We start from the raw sequence: 24,618 nt of genomic DNA on the forward strand, positions 1-24,618 counted from the left end.
GGGCTAGTGGCGCAATGGATAACGCGTCTGACTACGGATCAGAAGATTCTAGGTTCGACTCCTGGCTAGCTCGACCAGTTTTTATTTAGGTTGTATTCTACAAGGCTGCAGTTCCTCCTATACAGATTTGGTTTGATGAAGATTCTTAGTCATCCAGGTCAGCAACAGCTTTCATGGACATACGTAGAGAAGATTGAAGCAAGGCGTCTGGACTTGCAGAGTTTTCTTGAAGACCTTTCGCTTCTCATCCAAACAGCTCCATCAGTTCTAACTGTTTGGTAGGGAAACATGGTTTATATGTGGTTGCAGACCTCAGTGGGTGGGTCTGGGTAAAACTTACAAACTAAATGTTTCCATAATTACCTGTGATGCTCTGGCTGTGAACATTGTTGTCCTCAAAGGAGTGTCCTTTCTCTTTGAGGTGGAGGTGAACAGCTGAGTCTTGTCCTTGTCCTGGTTCCATGATTACCTGTGATGATCTGGCTGACTGTGCCAGGTGTGTCTAACGACTGGCTAACGACTATGAGACTGCCGGAGGGGGACTGGTAGGCAGCCCTTTGTTCTTGCTGTGAGCATGTGACTTGGAGTGAAACTTCCTGGGAATGGATGGAAGCACTGCATTGTATGTGGTAGAAAGATGACGTCTGAGACCACCACCTCTGTTAAGGGAAGGTTTTTTCAGCTTAACATAGGTGGGTTCCATGACTCCTCTTTCAAACCATCTTTACTCTCTGTCTAGGATGCGAACATTGTTGTCCTCAAAGGAGTGTCCTTTCTCTTTGAGGTGGAGGTGATCAGCTGAGTCTTGTCCTGAGGAGATGGCTCTCCTGTGCTGAGCCATTCCTCTGTGGAGTGGTTGTTTAGTTTCTCCAATGTACAGATCAGGACATTCCTCACTGCACTGGACTGCATATATCACATTGCTGTGTTTCTCCATGCGAGTTTTATCCTTCGGGTGAACCAGTTTGTGTCTCAGTGTTGTCATCGGTTTGAAATGGGCCGGGATGTCATGGTTGTTGAAGATCCTACAGAGTTTCTCTGATACTCCTGACACATATAGAACGCAGTGTTCCTCCTCTGCCGGTTGTTGTCCTTCTTCCTGCTGTTGGTGGGTCTTCTTTTTTGGCTTTTATGAGTGCCCAGTTGGGATAGCCACATGTTTTTAGAGTCTTCCTGATGTGATGTTGCTCCTTCTTCTTCCCCTCTGAAGCTGGTAGGTACAGTTTGTGCTCTGTGCTGCAGGGTGCTGATGCCTCCCATCTTATGTTCCAGTGGGTGGTAGGAATCAAACAGTAAGTACCGGTGAGTAGGATCCTCTACACCTCCACATTGAGGCTGCTACCCTTCTCAATATGGACTGTCCAGTCCAAAAGGCCAGATTGTTGTCCCTGGTGTCCTCTTGAGTGAACTTTGGTTTGAGGGTTTGAATAAGCCTAGCTTGAGCAAAGCCATCAAGTTTACCTGAGCCTGCCATGACCTCAAATCAAAACAGAGTTGCTGTGATCACAATGCAGAATAAAAACCACTGCATGATCACTGCTGTAGATGTCACCTGCATCTCTGTACTGCTATGAGTTCTAGAGGTTCCATGGAAAGTAATTACTGGTGACTGCACATCACAAAACTATTTGCAGATATTGTAAGAGGAATTATATGGTGTGGTGCTGCCGTGCAACAGCTGTTATTATACAGTCTCATGGGGGCTAGTGGCGCAATGGATAACGCGTCTGACTACGGATCAGAAGATTCTAGGTTCGACTCCTGGCTAGCTCGACCAGTTTTTATTTAGGTTGTATTCTACAAGGCTGCAGTTCCTCCTATACAGATTTGGTTTGATGAAGATTCTTAGTCATCCAGGTCAGCAACAGCTTTCATGGACATACGTAGAGAAGATTGAAGCAAGGCGTCTGGACTTGCAGAGTTTTCTTGAAGACCTTTCGCTTCTCATCCAAACAGCTCCATCAGTTCTAACTGTTTGGTAGGGAAACATGGTTTATATGTGGTTGCAGACCTCAGTGGGTGGGTCTGGGTAAAACTTACAAACTAAATGTTTCCATAATTACCTGTGATGCTCTGGCTGTGAACATTGTTGTCCTCAAAGGAGTGTCCTTTCTCTTTGAGGTGGAGGTGAACAGCTGAGTCTTGTCCTTGTCCTGGTTCCATGATTACCTGTGATGATCTGGCTGACTGTGCCAGGTGTGTCTAACGACTGGCTAACGACTATGAGACTGCCGGAGGGGGACTGGTAGGCAGCCCTTTGTTCTTGCTGTGAGCATGTGACTTGGAGTGAAACTTCCTGGGAATGGATGGAAGCACTGCATTGTATGTGGTAGAAAGATGACGTCTGAGACCACCACCTCTGTTAAGGGAAGGTTTTTTCAGCTTAACATAGGTGGGTTCCATGACTCCTCTTTCAAACCATCTTTACTCTCTGTCTAGGATGCGAACATTGTTGTCCTCAAAGGAGTGTCCTTTCTCTTTGAGGTGGAGGTGATCAGCTGAGTCTTGTCCTGAGGAGATGGCTCTCCTGTGCTGAGCCATTCTTCTGTGGAGTGGTTGTTTAGTTTCTCCAATGTACAGATCAGGACATTCCTCACTGCACTGGACTGCATATATCACATTGCTGTGTTTCTCCATGCGAGTTTTATCCTTCGGGTGAACCAGTTTGTGTCTCAGTGTTGTCATCGGTTTGAAATGGGCCGGGATGTCATGGTTGTTGAAGATCCTACAGAGTTTCTCTGATACTCCTGACACATATAGAACGCAGTGTTCCTCCTCTGCCGGTTGTTGTCCTTCTTCCTGCTGTTGGTGGGTCTTCTTTTTTGGCTTTTATGAGTGCCCAGTTGGGATAGCCACATGTTTTTAGAGTCTTCCTGATGTGATGTTGCTCCTTCTTCTTCCCCTCTGAAGCTGGTAGGTACAGTTTGTGCTCTGTGCTGCAGGGTGCTGATGCCTCCCATCTTATGTTCCAGTGGGTGGTAGGAATCAAACAGTAAGTACCGGTGAGTAGGATCCTCTACACCTCCACATTGAGGCTGCTACCCTTCTCAATATGGACTGTCCAGTCCAAAAGGCCAGATTGTTGTCCCTGGTGTCCTCTTGAGTGAACTTTGGTTTGAGGGTTTGAATAAGCCTAGCTTGAGCAAAGCCATCAAGTTTACCTGAGCCTGCCATGACCTCAAATCAAAACAGAGTTGCTGTGATCACAATGCAGAATAAAAACCACTGCATGATCACTGCTGTAGATGTCACCTGCATCTCTGTACTGCTATGAGTTCTAGAGGTTCCATGGAAAGTAATTACTGGTGACTGCACATCACAAAACTATTTGCAGATATTGTAAAAGAGGAATTATATGGTGTGGTGCTGCCGTGCAACAGCTGTTATTATACAGTCTCATGGGGGCTAGTGGCGCAATGGATAACGCGTCTGACTACGGATCAGAAGATTCTAGGTTCGACTCCTGGCTAGCTCGACCAGTTTTTATTTAGGTTGTATTCTACAAGGCTGCAGTTCCTCCTATACAGATTTGGTTTGATGAAGATTCTTAGTCATCCAGGTCAGCAACAGCTGAGTGAGCAGTGTAGTATTACTGTGTCATAGCATCACTGCATTGGTTTTCAATATCCTATGATCATGTAGTTGTTATAATTAAATTATTGTTTTGTGTTAAAGTGAGGAACTCTCTCTTAGTGTTCTGATAAACATTATGCTTCTCCTCCTTGTTCTTCTATTGTTGTTCTTTTAGGACTAGTTACTGACAGACATGGATCCTGAAGCTGGTGGACTACACACCACCAAGGAAATACACTGGTACAGTTTCCTAATGTCTGGAAAAACTCATTTGTATTTAGGTTTAGTGCATATATTAGTACATGACATATGATTTGATGTGTTTGTGTGTATGATTTTCAGGAGAGCTTATGGGGTGGAGTATCTATATGACCAGACAGGCTACGCTTTGCTGGAGCCAGAGGAGTTTGAGGACGGCACTGTCCCCTTGCTGGATGCTCCTCCACTCACTGGTACATCTGCCACAGCACCTCCACTCACTGCAGGCTTTATAATTGTGAATTATAAGACAGCTACTGTAATATCTGGTCATTATTTTTCAAACTAGCATGTACACTTATCTTTTACTGCTATATTTCACACTGCCTTAATTTTCCAGGTGTTTCATCGGGTCCCAAGGGCAGCCAGACCTGTTCGACTCCATTCAAGAAAACTCTACAAGTCCTTGCCTTGCTTCAATCATCTCTATGATTATGACCTGGATGACTGAGACTCTTCATCAGCATACACCAGTGTGTTGTCAACAAAGCCTGTGTGATGGCTGAGACCACCATCCAGCTGCCTGAGGTGAACACAGCAATGCTGGCATGACGGTGAGTAAATCATGAAGTATGTGAACCATGTCAGCTGTATTTGTGAAATATATTGCTTCTGTAAAACTACTGTTTTGTTGTTGTTGTTTTTTCAGGTACAACAAGCAGAGTCGGGCTCGGGAGACCGAGGTGCTTCAGCAAGCCATTGAGTCTCCAAAGCCATCCACACCTCAGAGAGAAGCTCTCTTGACCATGGCTGCAGGGGACAACCTGCACAGCTTTACCGTGCCAGCCAATACAGCAGAATGGCCAGGTTTAAAAGGCAGCTGGTGTTTGGGGGAGACAGACCCCCATCTCTTCTCTGAATCTTGAGGCCAGCCCGGCATCTGCTTCACTGCAGCATCCTGCCACCAGCGCAGCATCTTTGCTGCAGTGTATATCAGTGTGTATATAGTGTAAACAAACACATTCTTTTGGTATCAGTTTCCCCCTCTGTGTAATTCAGTTAATGATAATGTTCAGGTAGTTGGGCATGTACAGCTTCATAGAATGATAGTAGATTGAACAACAGGTCTGCCAGACAGTATTGTTTGACCTCTGGAATGTGTGGATTCTTAAAACTGTGAATCTGCCTTTATCACAATTAAATGAGGCTATAAACATTACAAAAGCTTTTGTTCGGTTTTTACAGGATTTGTAAATACAGTCTGATTTCAGTGTTTGTAAATACCATTTAATTTCACAAAATACTTTGATAAAAAATGATGTTTATCCAAATATGAATTTAGACTAATATTAAGAGGCTTTATGAGCAGTAAAGACTGCAAATAAACTCCTACTGGTCCTTTACATGTGCTCAATGTGAGCAATATTCCCCCCAAAAAGTTACTGAAATGGTAATAACACCTAAAAGGTTTTTTTCCATTGTTCTTATATATTTGGGTTTGTGGGTGTTAATCAAGAGTCTGGAGCCATTGATGAGCCTTATATTGCAGACAAGGTCGGTATACAAAAAAGGATGTTAAGAAAAATGCAGATTAACACATTACAGCTTGTTACTAAGGATACAATTATTGTATGCAATCCTGTTCCTCTCAAGCTCTTTCCATATTAGCTAAACAGCGAGCAGATTGCATTTATCCCATTCAATGCATGCATGTGCAATTGGACTATTACAGCAAATGACACGTGAAATTTGTCACATACAAACGGTGTGCATCACTCTCCTTTCGCTTTGTTTTTAATTATAACGTCACCTCGGTAAAATGTCATACAACGACCGATATGTTTCGCGTAATTTCACTGCAAAATATTAACGCACCTAGCGGGATTCGAACCGGCGCTCTCGGCGCGATTTGTGGCGCGATTTGTGGCATCAACGTCGACACATGGGCGCTAGCCTTGGCGCAATGGATAACGCGTCTGACTACGGATCAGAAGATTCTAGGTTCGACTCCTGGCTAGCTCGACCAGTTTTTATTTAGGTTGTATTCTACAAGGCTGCAGTTCCTCCTATACAGATTTGGTTTGATGAAGATTCTTAGTCATCCAGGTCAGCAACAGCTTTCATGGACATACGTAGAGAAGATTGAAGCAAGGCGTCTGGACTTGCAGAGTTTTCTTGAAGACCTTTCGCTTCTCATCCAAACAGCTCCATCAGTTCTAACTGTTTGGTAGGGAAACATGGTTTATATGTGGTTGCAGACCTCAGTGGGTGGGTCTGGGTAAAACTTACAAACTAAATGTTTCCATAATTACCTGTGATGATCTGGCTGTGAACATTGTTGTCCTCAAAGGAGTGTCCTTTCTCTTTGAGGTGGAGGTGAACAGCTGAGTCTTGTCCTTGTCCTGGTTCCATGATTACCTGTGATGATCTGGCTGACTGTGCCAGGTGTGTCTAACGACTGGCTAACGACTATGAGACTGCCGGAGGGGGACTGGTAGGCAGCCCTTTGTTCTTGCTGTGAGCATGTGACTTGGAGTGAAACTTCCTGGGAATGGATGGAAGCACTGCATTGTATGTGGTAGAAAGATGACGTCTGAGACCACCACCTCTGTTAAGGGAAGGTTTTTTCAGCTTAACATAGGTGGGTTCCATGACTCCTCTTTCAAACCATCTTTCCTCTCTGTCTAGGATGCGAACATTGTTGTCCTCAAAGGAGTGTCCTTTCTCTTTGAGGTGGAGGTGATCAGCTGAGTCTTGTCCTGAGGAGATGGCTCTCCTGTGCTGAGCCATTCTTCTGTGGAGTGGTTGTTTAGTTTCTCCAATGTACAGATCAGGACATTCCTCACTGCACTGGACTGCATATATCACATTGCTGTGTTTCTCCATGCGAGTTTTATCCTTCGGGTGAACCAGTTTGTGTCTCAGTGTTGTCATCGGTTTGAAATGGGCCGGGATGTCATGGTTGTTGAAGATCCTACAGAGTTTCTCTGATACTCCTGACACATATAGAACGCAGTGTTCCTCCTCTGCCGGTTGTTGTCCTTCTTCCTGCTGTTGGTGGGTCTTCTTTTTTGGCTTTTATGAGTGCCCAGTTGGGATAGCCACATGTTTTTAGAGTCTTCCTGATGTGATGTTGCTCCTTCTTCTTCCCCTCTGAAGCTGGTAGGTACAGTTTGTGCTCTGTGCTGCAGGGTGCTGATGACTCCCATCTTATGTTCTGCATTGTATGTGGTAGAAAGATGACGTCTGAGACCACCACCTCTGTTAAGGGAAGGTTTTTTCAGCTTAACATAGGTGGGTTCCATGACTCCTCTTTCAAACCATCTTTCCTCTCTGTCTAGGATGCGAACATTGTTGTCCTCAAAGGAGTGTCCTTTCTCTTTGAGGTGGAGGTGATCAGCTGAGTCTTGTCCTGAGGAGATGGCTCTCCTGTGCTGAGCCATTCTTCTGTGGAGTGGTTGTTTAGTTTCTCCAATGTACAGATCAGGACATTCCTCACTGCACTGGACTGCATATATCACATTGCTGTGTTTCTCCATGCGAGTTTTATCCTTTTTATCCTTTTTATTCCTTCTGATACCACCTGTTTTATTCCACGAGTTTTATTCCTTCTGATACTCCTGACACATATAGAACGCAGTGTTCTTCCTCTGCCGGTTGTTGTCCTTCTTCCTGCTGTTGGTGGGTCTTCTTTTTTGGCTTTTATGAGTGCCCAGTTGGGTTAGCCACATGTTTTTAGAGTCTTCCTGATGTGATGTTGCTCCTTCTTCTTCCCCTCTGAAGCTGGTAGGTACAGTTTGTGCTCTGTGCTGCAGGGTGCTGATGACTCCCATCTTATGTTCCAGTGGGTGGTAGGAATCAAACAGTAAGTACCGGTGAGTAGGATCCTCTACACCTCCACATTGAGGCTGCTACCCTTCTCAATATGGACTGTCCAGTCCAAAAGGCCAGATTGTTGTCCCTGGTGTCCTCTTGAGTGAACTTTGGTTTGAGGGTTTGAATAAGCCTAGCTTGAGCAAAGCCATCAAGTTTACCTGAGCCTGCCATGACCTCAAATCAAAACAGAGTTGCTGTGATCACAATGCAGAATAAAAACCACTGCATGATCACTGCTGTAGATGTCACCTGCATCTCTGTACTGCTATGAGTTCTAGAGGTTCCATGGAAAGTAATTACTGGTGACTGCACATCACAAAACTATTTGCAGATATTGTAAGAGGAATTATATGGTGTGGTGCTGCCGTGCAACAGCTGTTATTATACAGTCTCATGGGGGCTAGTGGCGCAATGGATAACGCGTCTGACTACGGATCAGAAGATTCTAGGTTCGACTCCTGGCTAGCTCGACCAGTTTTTATTTAGGTTGTATTCTACAAGGCTGCAGTTCCTCCTATACAGATTTGGTTTGATGAAGATTCTTAGTCATCCAGGTCAGCAACAGCTTTCATGGACATACGTAGAGAAGATTGAAGCAAGGCGTCTGGACTTGCAGAGTTTTCTTGAAGACCTTTCGCTTCTCATCCAAACAGCTCCATCAGTTCTAACTGTTTGGTAGGGAAACATGGTTTATATGTGGTTGCAGACCTCAGTGGGTGGGTCTGGGTAAAACTTACAAACTAAATGTTTCCATAATTACCTGTGATGCTCTGGCTGTGAACATTGTTGTCCTCAAAGGAGTGTCCTTTCTCTTTGAGGTGGAGGTGAACAGCTGAGTCTTGTCCTTGTCCTGGTTCCATGATTACCTGTGATGATCTGGCTGACTGTGCCAGGTGTGTCTAACGACTGGCTAACGACTATGAGACTGCCGGAGGGGGACTGGTAGGCAGCCCTTTGTTCTTGCTGTGAGCATGTGACTTGGAGTGAAACTTCCTGGGAATGGATGGAAGCACTGCATTGTATGTGGTAGAAAGATGACGTCTGAGACCACCACCTCTGTTAAGGGAAGGTTTTTTCAGCTTAACATAGGTGGGTTCCATGACTCCTCTTTCAAACCATCTTTACTCTCTGTCTAGGATGCGAACATTGTTGTCCTCAAAGGAGTGTCCTTTCTCTTTGAGGTGGAGGTGATCAGCTGAGTCTTGTCCTGAGGAGATGGCTCTCCTGTGCTGAGCCATTCCTCTGTGGAGTGGTTGTTTAGTTTCTCCAATGTACAGATCAGGACATTCCTCACTGCACTGGACTGCATATATCACATTGCTGTGTTTCTCCATGCGAGTTTTATCCTTCGGGTGAACCAGTTTGTGTCTCAGTGTTGTCATCGGTTTGAAATGGGCCGGGATGTCATGGTTGTTGAAGATCCTACAGAGTTTCTCTGATACTCCTGACACATATAGAACGCAGTGTTCCTCCTCTGCCGGTTGTTGTCCTTCTTCCTGCTGTTGGTGGGTCTTCTTTTTTGGCTTTTATGAGTGCCCAGTTGGGATAGCCACATGTTTTTAGAGTCTTCCTGATGTGATGTTGCTCCTTCTTCTTCCCCTCTGAAGCTGGTAGGTACAGTTTGTGCTCTGTGCTGCAGGGTGCTGATGCCTCCCATCTTATGTTCCAGTGGGTGGTAGGAATCAAACAGTAAGTACCGGTGAGTAGGATCCTCTACACCTCCACATTGAGGCTGCTACCCTTCTCAATATGGACTGTCCAGTCCAAAAGGCCAGATTGTTGTCCCTGGTGTCCTCTTGAGTGAACTTTGGTTTGAGGGTTTGAATAAGCCTAGCTTGAGCAAAGCCATCAAGTTTACCTGAGCCTGCCATGACCTCAAATCAAAACAGAGTTGCTGTGATCACAATGCAGAATAAAAACCACTGCATGATCACTGCTGTAGATGTCACCTGCATCTCTGTACTGCTATGAGTTCTAGAGGTTCCATGGAAAGTAATTACTGGTGACTGCACATCACAAAACTATTTGCAGATATTGTAAAAGAGGAATTATATGGTGTGGTGCTGCCGTGCAACAGCTGTTATTATACAGTCTCATGGGGGCTAGTGGCGCAATGGATAACGCGTCTGACTACGGATCAGAAGATTCTAGGTTCGACTCCTGGCTAGCTCGACCAGTTTTTATTTAGGTTGTATTCTACAAGGCTGCAGTTCCTCCTATACAGATTTGGTTTGATGAAGATTCTTAGTCATCCAGGTCAGCAACAGCTTTCATGGACATACGTAGAGAAGATTGAAGCAAGGCGTCTGGACTTGCAGAGTTTTCTTGAAGACCTTTCGCTTCTCATCCAAACAGCTCCATCAGTTCTAACTGTTTGGTAGGGAAACATGGTTTATATGTGGTTGCAGACCTCAGTGGGTGGGTCTGGGTAAAACTTACAAACTAAATGTTTCCATAATTACCTGTGATGATCTGGCTGTGAACATTGTTGTCCTCAAAGGAGTGTCCTTTCTCTTTGAGGTGGAGGTGAACAGCTGAGTCTTGTCCTTGTCCTGGTTCCATGATTACCTGTGATGATCTGGCTGACTGTGCCAGGTGTGTCTAACGACTGGCTAACGACTATGAGACTGCCGGAGGGGGACTGGTAGGCAGCCCTTTGTTCTTGCTGTGAGCATGTGACTTGGAGTGAAACTTCCTGGGAATGGATGGAAGCACTGCATTGTATGTGGTAGAAAGATGACGTCTGAGACCACCACCTCTGTTAAGGGAAGGTTTTTTCAGCTTAACATAGGTGGGTTCCATGACTCCTCTTTCAAACCATCTTTCCTCTCTGTCTAGGATGCGAACATTGTTGTCCTCAAAGGAGTGTCCTTTCTCTTTGAGGTGGAGGTGATCAGCTGAGTCTTGTCCTGAGGAGATGGCTCTCCTGTGCTGAGCCATTCTTCTGTGGAGTGGTTGTTTAGTTTCTCCAATGTACAGATCAGGACATTCCTCACTGCACTGGACTGCATATATCACATTGCTGTGTTTCTCCATGCGAGTTTTATCCTTCGGGTGAACCAGTTTGTGTCTCAGTGTTGTCATCGGTTTGAAATGGACCGGGATGTCATGGTTGTTGAAGATCCTACAGAGTTTCTCTGATACTCCTGACACATATAGAACGCAGTGTTCTTCCTCTGCCGGTTGTTGTCCTTCTTCCTGCTGTTGGTGGGTCTTCTTTTTTGGCTTTTATGAGTGCCCAGTTGGGTTAGCCACATGTTTTTAGAGTCTTCCTGATGTGATGTTGCTCCTTCTTCTTCCCCTCTGAAGCTGGTAGGTACAGTTTGTGCTCTGTGCTGCAGGGTGCTGATGACTCCCATCTTATGTTCCAGTGGGTGGTAGGAATCAAACAGTAAGTACCGGTGAGTAGGATCCTCTACACCTCCACATTGAGGCTGCTACCCTTCTCAATATGGACTGTCCAGTCCAAAAGGCCAGATTGTTGTCCCTGGTGTCCTCTTGAGTGAACTTTGGTTTGAGGGTTTGAATAAGCCTAGCTTGAGCAAAGCCATCAAGTTTACCTGAGCCTGCCATGACCTCAAATCAAAACAGAGTTGCTGTGATCACAATGCAGAATAAAAACCACTGCATGATCACTGCTGTAGATGTCACCTGCATCTCTGTACTGCTATGAGTTCTAGAGGTTCCATGGAAAGTAATTACCGGTGACTGCACATCACAAAACTATTTGCAGATATTGTAAAAGAGGAATTATATGGTGTGGTGCTGCCGTGCAACAGCTGTTATTATACAGTCTCATGGGGGCTAGTGGCGCAATGGATAACGCGTCTGACTACGGATCAGAAGATTCTAGGTTCGACTCCTGGCTAGCTCGACCAGTTTTTATTTAGGTTGTATTCTACAAGGCTGCAGTTCCTCCTATACAGATTTGGTTTGATGAAGATTCTTAGTCATCCAGGTCAGCAACAGCTTTCATGGACATACGTAGAGAAGATTGAAGCAAGGCGTCTGGACTTGCAGAGTTTTCTTGAAGACCTTTCGCTTCTCATCCAAACAGCTCCATCAGTTCTAACTGTTTGGTAGGGAAACATGGTTTATATGTGGTTGCAGACATCAGTGGGTGGGTCTGGGTAAAACTTACAAACTAAATGTTTCCATAATTACCTGTGATGATCTGGCTGTGAACATTGTTGTCCTCAAAGGAGTGTCCTTTCTCTTTGAGGTGGAGGTGAACAGCTGAGTCTTGTCCTTGTCCTGGTTCCATGATTACCTGTGATGATCTGGCTGACTGTGCCAGGTGTGTCTAACGACTGGCTAACGACTATGAGACTGCCGGAGGGGGACTGGTAGGCAGCCCTTTGTTCTTGCTGTGAGCATGTGACTTGGAGTGAAACTTCCTGGGAATGGATGGAAGCACTGCATTGTATGTGGTAGAAAGATGACGTCTGAGACCACCACCTCTGTTAAGGGAAGGTTTTTTCAGCTTAACATAGGTGGGTTCCATGACTCCTCTTTCAAACCATCTTTCCTCTCTGTCTAGGATGCGAACATTGTTGTCCTCAAAGGAGTGTCCTTTCTCTTTGAGGTGGAGGTGATCAGCTGAGTCTTGTCCTGAGGAGATGGCTCTCCTGTGCTGAGCCATTCTTCTGTGGAGTGGTTGTTTAGTTTCTCCAATGTACAGATCAGGACATTCCTCACTGCACTGGACTGCATATATCACATTGCTGTGTTTCTCCATGCGAGTTTTATCCTTCGGGTGAACCAGTTTGTGTCTCAGTGTTGTCATCGGTTTGAAATGGACCGGGATGTCATGGTTGTTGAAGATCCTACAGAGTTTCTCTGATACTCCTGACACATATAGAACGCAGTGTTCTTCCTCTGCCGGTTGTTGTCCTTCTTCCTGCTGTTGGTGGGTCTTCTTTTTTGGCTTTTATGAGTGCCCAGTTGGGTTAGCCACATGTTTTTAGAGTCTTCCTGATGTGATGTTGCTCCTTCTTCTTCCCCTCTGAAGCTGGTAGGTACAGTTTGTGCTCTGTGCTGCAGGGTGCTGATGACTCCCATCTTATGTTCCAGTGGGTGGTAGGAATCAAACAGTAAGTACCGGTGAGTAGGATCCTCTACACCTCCACATTGAGGCTGCTACCCTTCTCAATATGGACTGTCCAGTCCAAAAGGCCAGATTGTTGTCCCTGGTGTCCTCTTGAGTGAACTTTGGTTTGAGGGTTTGAATAAGCCTAGCTTGAGCAAAGCCATCAAGTTTACCTGAGCCTGCCATGACCTCAAATCAAAACAGAGTTGCTGTGATCACAATGCAGAATAAAAACCACTGCATGATCACTGCTGTAGATGTCACCTGCATCTCTGTACTGCTATGAGTTCTAGAGGTTCCATGGAAAGTAATTACCGGTGACTGCACATCACAAAACTATTTGCAGATATTGTAAGAGGAATTATATGGTGTGGTGCTGCCGTGCAACAGCTGTTATTATACAGTCTCACGTGTGTCGAGCAAGCCGCCTCCTCCTACAGCCAATCGCGAGGCCGAGTGCTACCACGAATCTACCACGAATTGACCAATGACGGAGCCGCCCTCTACCACGATTCGCCAGCTCCCGCCTACCTCCGCCGACGGCCAACCACGAGGCCGAGTGCTACCACGAATTGACCACGAATTGACCAATGACAGAGCTGCCCTCTACCACGATTCGCCAGCCCCCGCCCCTGGCAACGAGCCGGCCAATCACAGCTCGGACCACTGCTTGAGGCGGATGTGGCCCGGTCACGACGCTGTTGCTATGGCTTCGTCATTGCCTTTTACCGAGCTACGTCGCCGTGGACGGCTATCAGGATAATTTACCCCAGTAACCGTCTGCAAGATTAATTTCTACCGGAGATTCCGACGTGTCGGTGAGTGAGTGTCGTTGTGTACATGCTGGTATGTGATTGTAAAGCGCTACGTTTGTGTAGCAATGTATGTATGAACGTACCTAGCCGGTGCTCTACTGGCTAGGATAAATTCACAGTTACCGACGGCTCAGATGGAATAATTGATCATAGACTGGCCTCTGTGTTGTTTACACCTATAAAGCATTTGACTGGGAGAACGCTACATTTAGTGTGTTTTAGCAAACATTTCCATTTACAGCGTTAGCTTCGGCTAATCAGCTACAGACAAGCCTCTTGTTATTGTTAGCTTTAGTTAGCTCTCTCTTTGTCTTCAGTTAGCGTAACTTTCAATGGACTTTAATTACTGCAGTGTAGTGTAGTATTACTGTGTCATAGCATCACTGTATTGGTTTTCAATATCCTATGATCATGTAGTTGTTATAATTAAATTATTGTTTTGTGTTAAAGTGAGGAACTCTCTCTTAGTGTTCTGATAAACATTATGCTTCTCCTCCTTGTTCTTCTATTGTTGTTCTTTTAGGACTAGTTACTGACAGACATGGATCCTGAAGCTGGTGGACTACACACCACCAAGGAAATACACTGGTACAGTTTCCTAATGTCTGGAAAAACTCATTTGTATTTAGGTTTAGTGCATATATTAGTACATGACATATGATTTGATGTGTTTGTGTGTATGATTTTCAGGAGAGCTTATGGGGTGGAGTATCTATATGACCAGACAGGCTACGCTTTGCTGGAGCCAGAGGAGTTTGAGGACGGCACTGTCCCCTTGCTGGATGCTCCTCCACTCACTGGTACATCTGCCACAGCACCTCCACTCACTGCAGGCTTTATAATTGTGAATTATAAGACAGCTACTGTAATATCTGGTCATTATTTTTCAAACTAGCATGTACACTTATCTTTTACTGCTATATTTCACACTGCCTTAATTTTCCAGGTGTTTCATCGGGTCCCAAGGGCAGCCAGACCTGTTCGACTCCATTCAAGAAAACTCTACAAGTCCTTGCCTTGCTTCAATCGTCTCTATGATTATGACCTGGATGACTGAGACTCTTCATCAGCATACACCAGTGTGTTGTCAACAAAGCCTGTGTGATGGCTGAGACCACCATCCAGCTGCCTGAGGTGAACACAGCAATGCTGGCATGACGGTGAGTAAATCATGAAGTATGTGAACCATGTCAGCTGTATTTGTGGAATATATTGCTTCTGTAAAACTACTGTTTTGTTGTTGTTGTTTTTTTCAGGTACAACAAGCAGAGTCGGGCTCGGGAGACCGAGGTGCTTCAGCAAGCCATTGAGTCTCCAAAGCCATCCACACCTCAGAGAGAAGCTCTCTTGACCATGGCTGCAGGGGACAACCTGCACAGCTTTACCCTGCCAGCCAATACAGCAGAATGGCCAGGTTTAAAAGGCAGCTGGTGTTTGGGGGAGACAGACCCCCATCTCTTCTCTGAATCTTGAGGCCAGCCCGGCATCTGCTTCACTGCAGCATCCTGCCACCAGCGCAGCATCTTTGCTGCAGTGTATATCAGTGTGTATATAGTGTAAACAAACACATTCTTTTGGTATCAGTTTCCCCCTCTGTGTAATTCAGTTAATGATAATGTTCAGGTAGTTGGGCATGTACAGCTTCATAGAATGATAGTAGATTGAACAACAGGTCTGCCAGACAGTATTGTTTGACCTCTGGAATGTGTGGATTCTTAAAACTGTGAATCTGCCTTTATCACAATTAAATGAGGCTATAAACATTACAAAAGCTTTTGTTCGGTTTTTACAGGATTTGTAAATACAGTCTGATTTCAGTGTTTGTAAATACCATTTAATTTCACAAAATACTTTGATAAAAAATTATGTTTATCCAAATATGAATTTAGACTAATATTAAGAGGCTTTATGAGCAGTAAAGACTGCAAATAAACTCCTACTGGTCCTTTACATGTGCTCAATGTGAGCAATATTCCCCCCAAAAAGTTACTGAAATGGTAATAACACCTAAAAGGTTTTTTTCCATTGTTCTTATATATTTGGGTTTGTGGGGGTTAATCAAGAGTCTGGAGCCATTGATGAGCCTTATATTGCAGACAAGGTCGGTATACAAAAAAGGATGTTAAGAAAAATGCAGATTAACACATTACAGCTTGTTACTAAGGATACAATTATTGTATGCAATCCTGTTCCTCTCAAGCTCTTTCCATATTAGCTAAACAGCGAGCAGATTGCATTTATCCCATTCAATGCATGCATGTGCAATTGGACTATTACAGCAAATGACACGTGAAATTTGTCACATACAAACGGTGTGCATCACTCTCCTTTCGCTTTGTTTTTAATTATAACGTCACCTCGGTAAAATGTCATACAACGACCGATATGTTTCGCGTAATTTCAGTGCAAAATATTAACGCACCTAGCGGGATTCGAACCGGCGCTCTCGGCGCGATTTGTGGCGCGATTTGTGGCATCAACGTCGACACATGGGCGCTAGCCTTGGCGCAATGGATAACGCGTCTGACTACGGATCAGAAGATTCTAGGTTCGACTCCTGGCTAGCTCGACCAGTTTTTATTTAGGTTGTATTCTACAAGGCTGCAGTTCCTCCTATACAGATTTGGTTTGATGAAGATTCTTAGTCATCCAGGTCAGCAACAGCTTTCATGGACATACGTAGAGAAGATTGAAGCAAGGCGTCTGGACTTGCAGAGTTTTCTTGAAGACCTTTCGCTTCTCATCCAAACAGCTCCATCAGTTCTAACTGTTTGGTAGGGAAACATGGTTTATATGTGGTTGCAGACCTCAGTGGGTGGGTCTGGGTAAAACTTACAAACTAAATGTTTCCATAATTACCTGTGATGATCTGGCTGTGAACATTGTTGTCCTCAAAGGAGTGTCCTTTCTCTTTGAGGTGGAGGTGAACAGCTGAGTCTTGTCCTTGTCCTGGTTCCATGATTACCTGTGATGATCTGGCTGACTGTGCCAGGTGTGTCTAACGACTGGCTAACGACTATGAGACTGCCGGAGGGGGACTGGTAGGCAGCCCTTTGTTCTTGCTGTGAGCATGTGACTTGGAGTGAAACTTCCTGGGAATGGATGGAAGCACTGCATTGTATGTGGTAGAAAGATGACGTCTGAGACCACCACCTCTGTTAAGGGAAGGTTTTTTCAGCTTAACATAGGTGGGTTCCATGACTCCTCTTTCAAACCATCTTTCCTCTCTGTCTAGGATGCGAACATTGTTGTCCTCAAAGGAGTGTCCTTTCTCTTTGAGGTGGAGGTGATCAGCTGAGTCTTGTCCTGAGGAGATGGCTCTCCTGTGCTGAGCCATTCTTCTGTGGAGTGGTTGTTTAGTTTCTCCAATGTACAGATCAGGACATTCCTCACTGCACTGGACTGCATATATCACATTGCTGTGTTTCTCCATGCGAGTTTTATCCTTCGGGTGAACCAGTTTGTGTCTCAGTGTTGTCATCGGTTTGAAATGGACCGGGATGTCATGGTTGTTGAAGATCCTACAGAGTTTCTCTGATACTCCTGACACATATAGAACGCAGTGTTCTTCCTCTGCCGGTTGTTGTCCTTCTTCCTGCTGTTGGTGGGTCTTCTTTTTTGGCTTTTATGAGTGCCCAGTTGGGTTAGCCACATGTTTTTAGAGTCTTCCTGATGTGATGTTGCTCCTTCTTCTTCCCCTCTGAAGCTGGTAGGTACAGTTTGTGCTCTGTGCTGCAGGGTGCTGATGACTCCCATCTTATGTTCCAGTGGGTGGTAGGAATCAAACAGTAAGTACCGGTGAGTAGGATCCTCTACACCTCCACATTGAGGCTGCTACCCTTCTCAATATGGACTGTCCAGTCCAAAAGGCCAGATTGTTGTCCCTGGTGTCCTGCAGGGTGCTGATGACTCCCATCTTATGTTCCAGTGGGTGGTAGGAATCAAACAGTAAGTACCGGTGAGTAGGATCCTCTACACCTCCACATTGAGGCTGCTACCCTTCTCAATATGGACTGTCCAGTCCAAAAGGCCAGATTGTTGTCCCTGGTGTCCTCTTGAGTGAACTTTGGTTTGAGGGTTTGAATAAGCCTAGCTTGAGCAAAGCCATCAAGTTTACCTGAGCCTGCCATGACCTCAAATCAAAACAGAGTTGCTGTGATCACAATGCAGAATAAAAACCACTGCATGATCACTGCTGTAGATGTCACCTGCATCTCTGTACTGCTATGAGTTCTAGAGGTTCCATGGAAAGTAATTACTGGTGACTGCACATCACAAAACTATTTGCAGATATTGTAAGAGGAATTATATGGTGTGGTGAAGATTCTTAGTCATCCAGGTCAGCAACAGCTTTCATGGACATACGTAGAGAAGATTGAAGCAAGGCGTCTGGACTTGCAGAGTTTTCTTGAAGACCTTTGTTGTGGAAACTTTTCTGCTCTGGTGAAAAATGAAATAGAGTCTTGTCCTGAGGAGATGGCTCTCCTGTGCTGAGCCATTCTTCTGTGGAGTGGTTGTTTAGTTTCTCCAATGTACAGATCAGGACATTCCTCACTGCACTGGACTGCATATATCACATTGCTGTGTTTCTCCATGCGAGTTTTATCCTTCGGGTGAACCAGTTTGTGTCTCAGTGTTGTCATCGGTTTGAAATGGACCGGGATGTCATGGTTGTTGAAGATCCTACAGAGTTTCTCTGATACTCCTGACACATATAGAACGCAGTGTTCTTCCTCTGCCGGTTGTTGTCCTTCTTCCTGCTGTTGGTGGGTCTTCTTTTTTGGCTTTTATGAGTGCCCAGTTGGGTTAGCCACATGTTTTTAGAGTCTTCCTGATGTGATGTTGCTCCTTCTTCTTCCCCTCTGAAGCTGGTAGGTACAGTTTGTGCTCTGTGCTGCAGGGTGCTGATGACTCCCATCTTATGTTCCAGTGGGTGGTAGGAATCAAACAGTAAGTACCGGTGAGTAGGATCCTCTACACCTCCACATTGAGGCTGCTACCCTTCTCAATATGGACTGTCCAGTCCAAAAGGCCAGATTGTTGTCCCTGGTGTCCTCTTGAGTGAACTTTGGTTTGAGGGTTTGAATAAGCCTAGCTTGAGCAAAGCCATCAAGTTTACCTGAGCCTGCCATGACCTCAAATCAAAACAGAGTTGCTGTGATCACAATGCAGAATAAAAACCACTGCATGATCACTGCTGTAGATGTCACCTGCATCTCTGTACTGCTATGAGTTCTAGAGGTTCCATGGAAAGTAATTACCGGTGACTGCACATCACAAAACTATTTGCAGATATTGTAAAAGAGGAATTATATGGTGTGGTGCTGCCGTGCAACAGCTGTTATTATACAGTCTCATGGGGGCTAGTGGCGCAATGGATAACGCGTCTGACTACGGATCAGAAGATTCTAGGTTCGACTCCTGGCTAGCTCGACCAGTTTTTATTTAGGTTGTATTCTACAAGGCTGCAGTTCCTCCTATACAGATTTGGTTTGATGAAGATTCTTAGTCATCCAGGTCAGCAACAGCTTTCATGGACATACGTAGAGAAGATTGAAGCAAGGCGTCTGGACTTGCAGAGTTTTCTTGAAGACCTTTCGCTTCTCATCCAAACAGCTCCATCAGTTCTAACTGTTTGGTAGGGAAACATGGTTTATATGTGGTTGCAGACCTCAGTGGGTGGGTCTGGGTAAAACTTACAAACTAAATGTTTCCATAATTACCTGTGATGATCTGGCTGTGAACATTGTTGTCCTCAAAGGAGTGTCCTTTCTCTTTGAGGTGGAGGTGAACAGCTGAGTCTTGTCCTTGTCCTGGTTCCATGATTACCTGTGATGATCTGGCTGACTGTGCCAGGTGTGTCTAACGACTGGCTAACGACTATGAGACTGCCGGAGGGGGACTGGTAGGCAGCCCTTTGTTCTTGCTGTGAGCATGTGACTTGGAGTGAAACTTCCTGGGAATGGATGGAAGCACTGCATTGTATGTGGTAGAAAGATGACGTCTGAGACCACCACCTCTGTTAAGGGAAGGTTTTTTCAGCTTAACATAGATGGGTTCCATGACTCCTCTTTCAAACCATCTTTCCTCTCTGTCTAGGATGCGAACATTGTTGTCCTCAAAGGAGTGTCCTTTCTCTTTGAGGTGGAGGTGATCAGCTGAGTCTTGTCCTGAGGAGATGGCTCTCCTGTGCTGAGCCATTCTTCTGTGGAGTGGTTGTTTAGTTTCTCCAATGTACAGATCAGGACATTCCTCACTGCACTGGACTGCATATATCACATTGCTGTGTTTCTCCATGCGAGTTTTATCCTTCGGGTGAACCAGTTTGTGTCTCAGTGTTGTCATCGGTTTGAAATGGACCGGGATGTCATGGTTGTTGAAGATCCTACAGAGTTTCTCTGATACTCCTGACACATATAGAACGCAGTGTTCTTCCTCTGCCGGTTGTTGTCCTTCTTCCTGCTGTTGGTGGGTCTTCTTTTTTGGCTTTTATGAGTGCCCAGTTGGGTTAGCCACATGTTTTTAGAGTCTTCCTGATGTGATGTTGCTCCTTCTTCTTCCCCTCTGAAGCTGGTAGGTACAGTTTGTGCTCTGTGCTGCAGGGTGCTGATGACTCCCATCTTATGTTCCAGTGGGTGGTAGGAATCAAACAGTAAGTACCGGTGAGTAGGATCCTCTACACCTCCACATTGAGGCTGCTACCCTTCTCAATATGGACTGTCCAGTCCAAAAGGCCAGATTGTTGTCCCTGGTGTCCTCTTGAGTGAACTTTGGTTTGAGGGTTTGAATAAGCCTAGCTTGAGCAAAGCCATCAAGTTTACCTGAGCCTGCCATGACCTCAAATCAAAACAGAGTTGCTGTGATCACAATGCAGAATAAAAACCACTGCATGATCACTGCTGTAGATGTCACCTGCATCTCTGTACTGCTATGAGTTCTAGAGGTTCCATGGAAAGTAATTACCGGTGACTGCACATCACAAAACTATTTGCAGATATTGTAAAAGAGGAATTATATGGTGTGGTGCTGCCGTGCAACAGCTGTTATTATACAGTCTCATGGGGGCTAGTGGCGCAATGGATAACGCGTCTGACTACGGATCAGAAGATTCTAGGTTCGACTCCTGGCTAGCTCGACCAGTTTTTATTTAGGTTGTATTCTACAAGGCTGCAGTTCCTCCTATACAGATTTGGTTTGATGAAGATTCTTAGTCATCCAGGTCAGCAACAGCTTTCATGGACATACGTAGAGAAGATTGAAGCAAGGCGTCTGGACTTGCAGAGTTTTCTTGAAGACCTTTCGCTTCTCATCCAAACAGCTCCATCAGTTCTAACTGTTTGGTAGGGAAACATGGTTTATATGTGGTTGCAGACCTCAGTGGGTGGGTCTGGGTAAAACTTACAAACTAAATGTTTCCATAATTACCTGTGATGATCTGGCTGTGAACATTGTTGTCCTCAAAGGAGTGTCCTTTCTCTTTGAGGTGGAGGTGAACAGCTGAGTCTTGTCCTTGTCCTGGTTCCATGATTACCTGTGATGATCTGGCTGACTGTGCCAGGTGTGTCTAACGACTGGCTAACGACTATGAGACTGCCGGAGGGGGACTGGTAGGCAGCCCTTTGTTCTTGCTGTGAGCATGTGACTTGGAGTGAAACTTCCTGGGAATGGATGGAAGCACTGCATTGTATGTGGTAGAAAGATGACGTCTGAGACCACCACCTCTGTTAAGGGAAGGTTTTTTCAGCTTAACATAGGTGGGTTCCATGACTCCTCTTTCAAACCATCTTTCCTCTCTGTCTAGGATGCGAACATTGTTGTCCTCAAAGGAGTGTCCTTTCTCTTTGAGGTGGAGGTGATCAGCTGAGTCTTGTCCTGAGGAGATGGCTCTCCTGTGCTGAGCCATTCTTCTGTGGAGTGGTTGTTTAGTTTCTCCAATGTACAGATCAGGACATTCCTCACTGCACTGGACTGCATATATCACATTGCTGTGTTTCTCCATGCGAGTTTTATCCTTCGGGTGAACCAGTTTGTGTCTCAGTGTTGTCATCGGTTTGAAATGGACCGGGATGTCATGGTTGTTGAAGATCCTACAGAGTTTCTCTGATACTCCTGACACATATAGAACGCAGTGTTCTTCCTCTGCCGGTTGTTGTCCTTCTTCCTGCTGTTGGTGGGTCTTCTTTTTTGGCTTTTATGAGTGCCCAGTTGGGTTAGCCACATGTTTTTAGAGTCTTCCTGATGTGATGTTGCTCCTTCTTCTTCCCCTCTGAAGCTGGTAGGTACAGTTTGTGCTCTGTGCTGCAGGGTGCTGATGACTCCCATCTTATGTTCCAGTGGGTGGTAGGAATCAAACAGTAAGTACCGGTGAGTAGGATCCTCTACACCTCCACATTGAGGCTGCTACCCTTCTCAATATGGACTGTCCAGTCCAAAAGGCCAGATTGTTGTCCCTGGTGTCCTCTTGAGTGAACTTTGGTTTGAGGGTTTGAATAAGCCTAGCTTGAGCAAAGCCATCAAGTTTACCTGAGCCTGCCATGACCTCAAATCAAAACAGAGTTGCTGTGATCACAATGCAGAATAAAAACCACTGCATGATCACTGCTGTAGATGTCACCTGCATCTCTGTACTGCTATGAGTTCTAGAGGTTCCATGGAAAGTAATTACCGGTGACTGCACATCACAAAACTATTTGCAGATATTGTAAAAGAGGAATTATATGGTGTGGTGCTGCCGTGCAACAGCTGTTATTATACAGTCTCATGGGGGCTAGTGGCGCAATGGATAACGCGTCTGACTACGGATCAGAAGATTCTAGGTTCGACTCCTGGCTAGCTCGACCAGTTTTTATTTAGGTTGTATTCTACAAGGCTGCAGTTCCTCCTATACAGATTTGGTTTGATGAAGATTCTTAGTCATCCAGGTCAGCAACAGCTTTCATGGACATACGTAGAGAAGATTGAAGCAAGGCGTCTGGACTTGCAGAGTTTTCTTGAAGACCTTTCGCTTCTCATCCAAACAGCTCCATCAGTTCTAACTGTTTGGTAGGGAAACATGGTTTATATGTGGTTGCAGACATCAGTGGGTGGGTCTGGGTAAAACTTACAAACTAAATGTTTCCATAATTACCTGTGATGATCTGGCTGTGAACATTGTTGTCCTCAAAGGAGTGTCCTTTCTCTTTGAGGTGGAGGTGAACAGCTGAGTCTTGTCCTTGTCCTGGTTCCATGATTACCTGTGATGATCTGGCTGACTGTGCCAGGTGTGTCTAACGACTGGCTAACGACTATGAGACTGCCGGAGGGGGACTGGTAGGCAGCCCTTTGTTCTTGCTGTGAGCATGTGACTTGGAGTGAAACTTCCTGGGAATGGATGGAAGCACTGCATTGTATGTGGTAGAAAGATGACGTCTGAGACCACCACCTCTGTTAAGGGAAGGTTTTTTCAGCTTAACATAGGTGGGTTCCATGACTCCTCTTTCAAACCATCTTTCCTCTCTGTCTAGGATGCGAACATTGTTGTCCTCAAAGGAGTGTCCTTTCTCTTTGAGGTGGAGGTGATCAGCTGAGTCTTGTCCTGAGGAGATGGCTCTCCTGTGCTGAGCCATTCTTCTGTGGAGTGGTTGTTTAGTTTCTCCAATGTACAGATCAGGACATTCCTCACTGCACTGGACTGCATATATCACATTGCTGTGTTTCTCCATGCGAGTTTTATCCTTCGGGTGAACCAGTTTGTGTCTCAGTGTTGTCATCGGTTTGAAATGGACCGGGATGTCATGGTTGTTGAAGATCCTACAGAGTTTCTCTGATACTCCTGACACATATAGAACGCAGTGTTCTTCCTCTGCCGGTTGTTGTCCTTCTTCCTGCTGTTGGTGGGTCTTCTTTTTTGGCTTTTATGAGTGCCCAGTTGGGTTAGCCACATGTTTTTAGAGTCTTCCTGATGTGATGTTGCTCCTTCTTCTTCCCCTCTGAAGCTGGTAGGTACAGTTTGTGCTCTGTGCTGCAGGGTGCTGATGACTCCCATCTTATGTTCCAGTGGGTGGTAGGAATCAAACAGTAAGTACCGGTGAGTAGGATCCTCTACACCTCCACATTGAGGCTGCTACCCTTCTCAATATGGACTGTCCAGTCCAAAAGGCCAGATTGTTGTCCCTGGTGTCCTCTTGAGTGAACTTTGGTTTGAGGGTTTGAATAAGCCTAGCTTGAGCAAAGCCATCAAGTTTACCTGAGCCTGCCATGACCTCAAATCAAAACAGAGTTGCTGTGATCACAATGCAGAATAAAAACCACTGCATGATCACTGCTGTAGATGTCACCTGCATCTCTGTACTGCTATGAGTTCTAGAGGTTCCATGGAAAGTAATTACCGGTGACTGCACATCACAAAACTATTTGCAGATATTGTAAGAGGAATTATATGGTGTGGTGCTGCCGTGCAACAGCTGTTATTATACAGTCTCATGGGGGCTAGTGGCGCAATGGATAACGCGTCTGACTACGGATCAGAAGATTCTAGGTTCAACTCCTGGCTAGCTCGACCAGTTTTTATTTAGGTTGTATTCTACAAGGCTGCAGTTCCTCCTATACAGATTTGGTTTGATGAAGATTCTTAGTCATCCAGGTCAGCAACAGCTTTCATGGACATACGTAGAGAAGATTGAAGCAAGGCGTCTGGACTTGCAGAGTTTTCTTGAAGACCTTTCGCTTCTCATCCAAACAGCTCCATCAGTTCTAACTGTTTGGTAGGGAAACATGGTTTATATGTGGTTGCAGACCTCAGTGGGTGGGTCTGGGTAAAACTTACAAACTAAATGTTTCCATAATTACCTGTGATGATCTGGCTGTGAACATTGTTGTCCTCAAAGGAGTGTCCTTTCTCTTTGAGGTGGAGGTGAACAGCTGAGTCTTGTCCTTGTCCTGGTTCCATGATTACCTGTGATGATCTGGCTGACTGTGCCAGGTGTGTCTAACGACTGGCTAACGACTATGAGACTGCCGGAGGGGGACTGGTAGGCAGCCCTTTGTTCTTGCTGTGAGCATGTGACTTGGAGTGAAACTTCCTGGGAA

The 24,618-nt window shown here is 45.3% G+C and overlaps 10 non-coding genes across 10 annotated transcripts; all 10 read left to right on the plus strand.

The window, feature by feature from the left end:
- On the plus strand, positions 1-73 carry trnar-acg (transfer RNA arginine (anticodon ACG)). Its single transcript has one exon. It is a non-coding gene; the product is annotated as a tRNA-Arg (tRNA).
- A 1,627-nt stretch (positions 74-1,700) lies between these two features.
- trnar-acg (transfer RNA arginine (anticodon ACG)) lies at positions 1,701-1,773 on the plus strand. Its single transcript has one exon. It is a non-coding gene; the product is annotated as a tRNA-Arg (tRNA).
- Positions 1,774-3,402: 1,629 nt separating this feature from the next.
- trnar-acg (transfer RNA arginine (anticodon ACG)) lies at positions 3,403-3,475 on the plus strand. The gene has a single exon. It is a non-coding gene; the product is annotated as a tRNA-Arg (tRNA).
- Positions 3,476-8,044: 4,569 nt separating this feature from the next.
- Positions 8,045-8,117, plus strand: trnar-acg (transfer RNA arginine (anticodon ACG)). The gene has a single exon. It is a non-coding gene; the product is annotated as a tRNA-Arg (tRNA).
- Positions 8,118-9,746: 1,629 nt separating this feature from the next.
- On the plus strand, positions 9,747-9,819 carry trnar-acg (transfer RNA arginine (anticodon ACG)). Its single transcript has one exon. It is a non-coding gene; the product is annotated as a tRNA-Arg (tRNA).
- A 1,629-nt stretch (positions 9,820-11,448) lies between these two features.
- Positions 11,449-11,521, plus strand: trnar-acg (transfer RNA arginine (anticodon ACG)). Its single transcript has one exon. It is a non-coding gene; the product is annotated as a tRNA-Arg (tRNA).
- Positions 11,522-18,911: 7,390 nt separating this feature from the next.
- On the plus strand, positions 18,912-18,984 carry trnar-acg (transfer RNA arginine (anticodon ACG)). Its single transcript has one exon. It is a non-coding gene; the product is annotated as a tRNA-Arg (tRNA).
- Positions 18,985-20,613: 1,629 nt separating this feature from the next.
- trnar-acg (transfer RNA arginine (anticodon ACG)) lies at positions 20,614-20,686 on the plus strand. The gene has a single exon. It is a non-coding gene; the product is annotated as a tRNA-Arg (tRNA).
- Positions 20,687-22,315: 1,629 nt separating this feature from the next.
- trnar-acg (transfer RNA arginine (anticodon ACG)) lies at positions 22,316-22,388 on the plus strand. The gene has a single exon. It is a non-coding gene; the product is annotated as a tRNA-Arg (tRNA).
- Positions 22,389-24,015: 1,627 nt separating this feature from the next.
- trnar-acg (transfer RNA arginine (anticodon ACG)) lies at positions 24,016-24,088 on the plus strand. Its single transcript has one exon. It is a non-coding gene; the product is annotated as a tRNA-Arg (tRNA).
- The last annotated feature ends 530 nt before the right edge of the window (positions 24,089-24,618 follow it).

Source organism: Parambassis ranga, chromosome 2 (genome assembly GCF_900634625.1).
Source record: "Parambassis ranga chromosome 2, fParRan2.1, whole genome shotgun sequence".
NCBI classification, from domain to species: Eukaryota; Metazoa; Chordata; class Actinopteri; family Ambassidae; genus Parambassis; species Parambassis ranga.